This window comes from Pleurodeles waltl, chromosome 4_1 (genome assembly GCF_031143425.1).
Source record: "Pleurodeles waltl isolate 20211129_DDA chromosome 4_1, aPleWal1.hap1.20221129, whole genome shotgun sequence".
NCBI classification, from domain to species: domain Eukaryota; kingdom Metazoa; phylum Chordata; class Amphibia; order Caudata; family Salamandridae; genus Pleurodeles; species Pleurodeles waltl.
The window spans coordinates 778044877-778053370 of NC_090442.1; positions in this window are offsets into that span (position 1 = coordinate 778044877).

Sequence of the window (8494 nt, forward strand, 5' to 3'; positions counted from 1 at the left end):
CCAGAATCCTTTGCAAACCTCAAAATTTGGCTAAAAAAAACACATGTTCCTCACATTTCTGTGGCAGAAAGTTCTGGAATCAGAGAGGAGCTACAAATTTCCTTCCACCCAGCGTTCCCCCAAGTCTCCCGATAAAAATGATACCTCACTTGCGTGGGTAGGCCTAGCGCTGGCGACAGGAAACACCCCAAAGCGCAACGTGGACACATCCTAAATTTTGGAAAAAAACAGAGGTGTTTTTTGCGAAGTGCCTACCTGTAGATTTTGGCCTCTAGCTCAGCCGGCACCTAGGGAAACCTACCAAACCTGTGCATTTCTGAAAACTGGAGACCTAGGGGAATCCAAGGAGGGGTGACTTGCGGGGCTCGGACCAGGTTCTGTTACCCAGAATCCTTTGCAAACCTCAAAATTTGGCTAAAAAAACACATGTTCCTCACATTTCTGTGGCAGAAAATTCTGGAATCTGAGAGGAGCTACAAATTTCCTTCCACCCAGCGTTCCCCCAAGTATCCCGATAAAAATGATACCTCACTTGCGTGGGTAGGCCTAGCGCCGGCGACAGGAAACACCCCAAAGCGCAACGTGGACACATCCTAAATTTTGGAAAAAAACAGAGGTGTTTTTTGCGAAGTGCCTACCTGTAGATTTTGGCCTCTAGCTCAGCCGGCACCTAGGGAAATCTACCAAACCTGTGCATTTCTGAAAACTAGAGACCTAGGGGAATCCAAGGAGGGCTGACTTGCGGGGCTCGGACCAGGTTCTGTTACCCAGAATCCTTTGCAAACCTCAAAATTTGGCTAAAAAAACACATGTTCCTCACATTTCTGTGGCAGAAAGTTCTGGAATCTGAGAGGAGCTACAAATTTCCTTCCACCCAGCGTTCCCCCGAGTCTCCCGATAAAAATGATACCTCACTTGCGTGGGTAGGCCTAGCGCTGGCGACAGGAAACACCCCAAAGCGCAACGTGGACACATCCTAAATTTTGGAAAAAAACAGAGGTGTTTTTTGCGAAGTGCCTACCTGTAGATTTTGGCCTATAGCTCAGCCGGCACCTAGGGAAACCTACCAAACCTGTGCATTTCTGAAAACTAGAGACCTAGGGGAATCCAAGGAGGGGTGACTTGCGGGGCTCGGAGCAGGTTCTGTTACCCAGAATCCTTTGCAAACCTTAAAAATTGGGCTAAAAAAAACACATGTTCCTCACATTTCTGTGGCAGAAAGTTCTGGAATCTGATAGGAGCTACAAATTTCCTTCCACCCAGCGTTCCCCCAAGTCTCCCGATAAAAATGATACCTCACTTGCGTGGGTAGGCCTAGCGCCAGCGACAGGAAACACCCCAAAGCGCAACGTGGACACATCCTAAATTTTGGGAGAAAACAGAGGTGTTTTTTGCGAAGTGCCTACCTGTAGATTTTGGCCTCTAGCTCAGCCGGCACCTAGGGAAACCTAGCAAACCTGTGCATTTCTGAAAACTGGAGACCTAGGGGAATCCAAGGAGGGGTGACTTGCGGGGCTCGGACCAGGTTCTGTTACCCAGAATCCTTTCCAAACCTCAAAATTTGGCTAAAAAAACACATGTTCCTCACATTTCTGCGGTAGAAAGTTCTGGACTCTGAGAGGAGCTACAAATTTCCTTCCACCCAGCGTTCCCCCAAGTCTCCCGATAAAAATGATACCTCACTTGCGTGGGTAGGCCTAGCGCCGGCGACAGGAAAGACCCCAAAGCGCAACGTGGACACATCCTAAATTTTGGAAAAAAACAGAGGTGTTTTTTGCGAAGTGCCTACCTGTAGATTTTGGCCTCTAGCTCAGCCGGCACCTAGGGAAACCTACCAAACCTGTGCATTTCTGAAAACTGGAGACCTAGGGGAATCCAAGGAGGGGTGACTTGCGGGGCTCGGACCAGGTTCTGTTACCCAGAATCCTTTGCAAACCTCAAAATTTGGCTAAAAAAACACATGTTCCTCACATTTCTGTGGCAGACAATTCTGGAATCTGAGAGGAGCTACAAATTTCCTTCCACCCAGCGTTCCCCCAAGTCTCCCGATAAAAATGATACCTCACTTGCGTGGGTAGGCCTAGCGCCGGCGACAGGAAACACCCCAAAGCGCAACGTGGACACATCCTAAATTTTGGAAAAAAACAGAGGTGTTTTTTGCGAAGTGCCTACCTGTAGATTTTGGCCTCTAGCTCAGCCGGCACCTAGGGAAACCTACCAAACCTGTGCATTTCTGAAAACTAGAGACCTAGGGGAATCCAAGGAGGGGTGACTTGCGGGGCTCGGACCAGGTTCTGTTACCCAGAATCCTTTGCAAACCTCAAAATTTGGCTAAAAAAAACACATGTTCCTCACATTTCTGTGGCAGAAAGTTCTGGAATCTGAGAGGAGCTACAAATTTCCTTCCACCCAGCGTTCCCCCAAGTCTCCCGATAAAAATGATACCTCACTTGCGTGGGTAGGCCTAGCGCCAGCGACAGGAAACACCCCAAAGCGCAACGTGGACACATCCTAAATTTTGGGAGAAAACAGAGGTGTTTTTTGCGAAGTGCCTACCTGTAGATTTTGGCCTCTAGCTCAGCCGGCACCTAGGGAAACCTACCAAACCTGTGCATTTCTGAAAACTGGAGACCTAGGGGAATCCAAGGAGGGGTGACTTGCGAGGCTCGGACCAGGTTCTGTTACCCAGAATCCTTTGCAAACCTCAAAATTTGGCTAAAAAAACACATGTTCCTCACATTTCTGCGGTAGAAAGTTCTGGAATCTGAGAGGAGCTACAAATTTCCTTCCACCCAGCGTTCCCCCAAGTCTCCCGATAAAAATGATACCTCACTTGCGTGGGTAGGCCTAGCGCTGGCGACAGGAAACACCCCAAAGCGCAACGTGGACACATCCTAAATTTTGGAAAAAAACAGAGGTGTTTTTTGCGAAGTGCCTACCTGTAGATTTTGGCCTATAGCTCAGCCGGCACCTAGGGAAACCTACCAAACCTGTGCATTTCTGAAAACTAGAGACCTAGGGGAATCCAAGGAGGGGTGACTTGCGGGGCTCGGAGCAGGTTCTGTTACCCAGAATCCTTTGCAAACCTCAAAATTTGGCTAAAAAAAACACATGTTCCTCACATTTCTGTGGCAGAAAGTTCTGGAATCAGAGAGGAGCTACAAATTTCCTTCCACCCAGCGTTCCCCCAAGTCTCCCGATAAAAATGATACCTCACTTGCGTGGGTAGGCCTAGCGCTGGCGACAGGAAACACCCCAAAGCGCAACGTGGACACATCCTAAATTTTGGAAAAAAACAGAGGTGTTTTTTGCGAAGTGCCTACCTGTAGATTTTGGCCTCTAGCTCAGCCGGCACCTAGGGAAACCTACCAAACCTGTGCATTTCTGAAAACTGGAGACCTAGGGGAATCCAAGGAGGGGTGACTTGCGGGGCTCGGACCAGGTTCTGTTACCCAGAATCCTTTGCAAACCTCAAAATTTGGCTAAAAAAACACATGTTCCTCACATTTCTGTGGCAGAAAATTCTGGAATCTGAGAGGAGCTACAAATTTCCTTCCACCCAGCGTTCCCCCAAGTATCCCGATAAAAATGATACCTCACTTGCGTGGGTAGGCCTAGCGCCGGCGACAGGAAACACCCCAAAGCGCAACGTGGACACATCCTAAATTTTGGAAAAAAACAGAGGTGTTTTTTGCGAAGTGCCTACCTGTAGATTTTGGCCTCTAGCTCAGCCGGCACCTAGGGAAATCTACCAAACCTGTGCATTTCTGAAAACTAGAGACCTAGGGGAATCCAAGGAGGGCTGACTTGCGGGGCTCGGACCAGGTTCTGTTACCCAGAATCCTTTGCAAACCTCAAAATTTGGCTAAAAAAACACATGTTCCTCACATTTCTGTGGCAGAAAGTTCTGGAATCTGAGAGGAGCTACAAATTTCCTTCCACCCAGCGTTCCCCCGAGTCTCCCGATAAAAATGATACCTCACTTGCGTGGGTAGGCCTAGCGCTGGCGACAGGAAACACCCCAAAGCGCAACGTGGACACATCCTAAATTTTGGAAAAAAACAGAGGTGTTTTTTGCGAAGTGCCTACCTGTAGATTTTGGCCTATAGCTCAGCCGGCACCTAGGGAAACCTACCAAACCTGTGCATTTCTGAAAACTAGAGACCTAGGGGAATCCAAGGAGGGGTGACTTGCGGGGCTCGGACCAGGTTCTGTTACCCAGAATCCTTTGCAAACCTCAAAATTTGGCTAAAAAAACACATGTTCCTCACATTTCTGTGGCAGAAAATTCTGGAATCTGAGAGGAGCTACAAATTTCCTTCCACCCAGCGTTCCCCCAAGTCTCCCGATAAAAATGATACCTCACTTGCGTGGGTAGGCCTAGCGACGGCGACAGGAAACACCCCAAAGCGCAACGTGGACACATCCTAAATTTTGGAAAAAAACAGAGGTGTTTTTTGCGAAGTGCCTACCTGTAGATTTTGGCCTCTAGCTCAGCCGGCACCTAGGGAAACCTACCAAACCTGTGCATTTCTGAAAACTAGAGACCTAGGGGAATCCAAGGAGGGGTGACTTGCGGGGCTCGGACCAGGTTCTGTTACCCAGAATCCTTTGCAAACCTCAAAATTTGGCTAAAAAAACACATGTTCCTCACATTTCTGTGGCAGAAAGTTCTGGAATCTGAGAGGAGCTACAAATTTCCTTCCACCCAGCGTTCCCCCAAGTCTCCCGATAAAAATGATACCTCACTTGCGTGGGTAGGCCTAGCGCCAGCGACAGGAAACACCCCAAAGCGCAACGTGGACACATCCTAAATTTTGGGAGAAAACAGAGGTGTTTTTTGCCAAGTGCCTACCTGTAGATTTTGGCCTCTAGCTCAGCCGGCACCTAGGGAAACCTACCAAACCTGTGCATTTCTGAAAACTAGAGACCTAGGGGAATCCAAGGAGGGGTGACTTGCGGGGCTCGGACCAGGTTCTGTTACCCAGAATCCTTTGCAAACCTCAAAATTTGGCTAAAAAAACACATGTTCCTCACATTTCTGTGGCAGAAAGTTTTGGAATCTGAGAGGAGCTACAAATTTCCTTCCACCCAGCGTTCCCCCAAGTCTCCCGATAAAAATGATACCTCCCTTGCGTGGGTAGGCCTAGCGCCAGCGACAGGAAAGACCCCAAAGCGCAACGTGGACACATCCTAAATTTTGGAAAAAAACAGAGGTGTTTTTTGCAAAGTGCCTACCTGTAGATTTTGGCCTCTAGCTCAGCCGGCACCTAGGGAAACCTACCAAACCTGTGCATTTCTGAAAACTGGAGACCTAGGGGAATCCAAGGAGGGGTGACTTGCGGGGCTCGGACCAGGTTCTGTTACCCAGAATCCTTTGCAAACCTCAAAATTTGGCTAAAAAAACACATGTTCCTCACATTTCTGTGGCAGAAAATTCTGGAATCTGAGAGGAGCTACAAATTTCCTTCCACCCAGCGTTCCCCCAAGTCTCCCGATAAAAATGATACCTCACTTGCGTGGGTAGGCCTAGCGCCGGCGACAGGAAACACCCCAAAGCGCAACGTGGACACATCCTAAATTTTGGAAAAAAACAGAGGTGTTTTTTGCGAAGTGCCTACCTGTAGATTTTGGCCTCTAGCTCAGCCGGCACCTAGGGAAACCTACCAAACCTGTGCATTTCTGAAAACTAGAGACCTAGGGGAATCCAAGGAGGGGTGACTTGCGGGGCTCGGACCAGGTTCTGTTACCCAGAATCCTTTGCAAACCTCAAAATTTGGCTAAAAAAAACACATGTTCCTCACATTTCTGTGGCAGAAAGTTCTGCAATCTGAGAGGAGCTACAAATTTCCTTCCACCCAGCGTTCCCCCAAGTCTCCCGATAAAAATGATACCTCACTTGCGTGGGTAGGCCTAGCGCCAGCGACAGGAAACACCCCAAAGCGCAACGTGGACACATCCTAAATTTTGGGAGAAAACAGAGGTGTTTTTTGCGAAGTGCCTACCTGTAGATTTTGGCCTCTAGCTCAGCCGGCACCTGGGGAAACCTACCAAACCTGTGCATTTCTGAAAACTAGAGACCTAGGGGAATCCAAGGAGGGGTGACTTGCGGGGCTCGGACCAAGTTCTGTTACCCAGAATCCTTTGCAAACCTCAAAATTTGGCTAAAAAAACACATGTTCCTCACATTTCTGTGGCAGAAAGTTCTGGAATCTGAGAGGAGCTACAAATTTCCTTCCACCCAGCGTTCCCCCAAGTCTCCCGATAAAAATGATACCTCACTTGCGTGGGTAGGCCTAGCGCTGGCGACAGGAAACACCCCAAAGCGCAACGTGGACACATCCTAAATTTTGGAAAAAAACAGAGGTGTTTTTTGCGAAGTGCCTACCTGTAGATTTTGGCCTATAGCTCAGCCGGCACCTAGGGAAACCTACCAAACCTGTGCATTTCTGAAAACTAGAGACCTAGGGGAATCCAAGGAGGGGTGACTTGCGGGGCTCGGAGCAGGTTCTGTTACCCAGAATCCTTTGCAAACCTCAAAATTTGGCTAAAAAAAACACATGTTCCTCACATTTCTGTGGCAGAAAGTTCTGGAATCAGAGAGGAGCTACAAATTTCCTTCCACCCAGCGTTCCCCCAAGTCTCCCGATAAAAATGATACCTCACTTGCGTGGGTAGGCCTAGCGCTGGCGACAGGAAACACCCCAAAGCGCAACGTGGACACATCCTAAATTTTGGAAAAAAACAGAGGTGTTTTTTGCGAAGTGCCTACCTGTAGATTTTGGCCTATAGCTCAGCCGGCACCTAGGGAAACCTACCAAACCTGTTCATTTCTGAAAACTAGAGACCTAGGGGAATCCAAGGAGGGGTGACTTGCGGGGCTCGGACCAGGTTCTGTTACCCAGAATCCTTTGCAAACCTCAAAATTTGGCTAAAAAAACACATGTTCCTCACATTTCTGTGGCAGAAAGTTCTGGAATCTGAGAGGAGCTACAAATTTCCTTCCACCCAGCGTTCCCCCAAGTCTCCCGATAAAAATGATACCTCACTTGCGTGGGTAGGCCTAGCGCCAGCGACAGGAAACACCCCAAAGCGCAACGTGGACACATCCTAAATTTTTGGAGAAAACAGAGGTGTTTTTTGCCAAGTGCCTACCTGTAGATTTTGGCCTCTAGCTCAGCCGGCACCTAGGGAAACCTACCAAACCTGTGCATTTCTGAAAACTAGAGACCTAGGGGAATCCAAGGAGGGGTGACTTGCGGGGCTCGGACCAGGTTCTGTTACCCAGAATCCTTTGCAAACCTCAAAATTTGGCTAAAAAAACACATGTTCCTCACATTTCTGTGGCAGAAAGTTTTGGAATCTGAGAGGAGCTACAAATTTCCTTCCACCCAGCGTTCCCCCAAGTCTCCCGATAAAAATGATACGTCCCTTGCGTGGGTAGGCCTAGCGCCGGCGACAGAAAACACCCCAAAGCGCAACGTGGACACATCCTAAATTTTGGGAGAAAACAGAGGTGTTTTTTGCGAAGTGCCTACCTCTAGATTTTGGCCTATACCTCAGCCGGCACCTAGGGAAACCTACCAAACCTGTGCATTTCTGAAAACTAGAGACCTAGGGGAATCCAAGGAGGGGTGACTTGCGGGGCTCGGAGCAGGTTCTGTTACCCAGAATCCTTTGCAAACCTCAAAATTTGGCTAAAAAAACACATGTTCCTCACATTTCTGTGGCAGAAAGTTCTGGAATCTGAGAGGAGCTACAAATTTCCTTCCACCCAGCGTTCCCCCAAGTCTCCCGATAAAAATGATACCTCACTTGCGTGGGTAGGCCTAGCGCTGGCGACAGGAAACACCCCAAAGCGCAACGTGGACACATCCTCAATTTTGGAAAAAAACAGAGGTGTTTTTTGCGAAGTGCCTACCTGTAGATTTTGGCCTCTAGCTCAGCCAGCACCTAGGGAAACCTACCAAACCTGTGCATTTCTGAAAACTAGAGACCTAGGGGAATCCAAGGAGGGGTGACTTGCGGGGCTCGGACCAGGTTCTGTTACCAAGAATCCTTTGCAAACCTCAAAATTTGGCTAAAAAAACACATGTTCCTCACATTTCTGCGGTAGAAAGTTCTGGAATCTGAGAGGAGCTACAAATTTCCTTCCACCCAGCGTTCCCCCAAGTCTCCCGATAAAAATGATACCTCACTTGCGTGGGTAGGCCTAGCGCCGGCGACAGGAAACACCCCAAAGCGCAACGTGGACACATCCTAAATTTTGGAAAAAAACAGAGGTGTTTTTTGCGAAGTGCCTACCTGTAGATTTTGGCCTCTAGCTCAGCCGGCACCTAGGGAAACCTACCAAACCTCTGCATTTCTGAAAACTAGAGACCTAGGGGAATCCAAGGAGGGGTGACTTGCGGGGCTCGGACCAGGTTCTGTTACCCAGAATCCTTTGCAAACCTCAAAATTTGGCTAAAAAAACACATGTTCCTCACATTTCTGT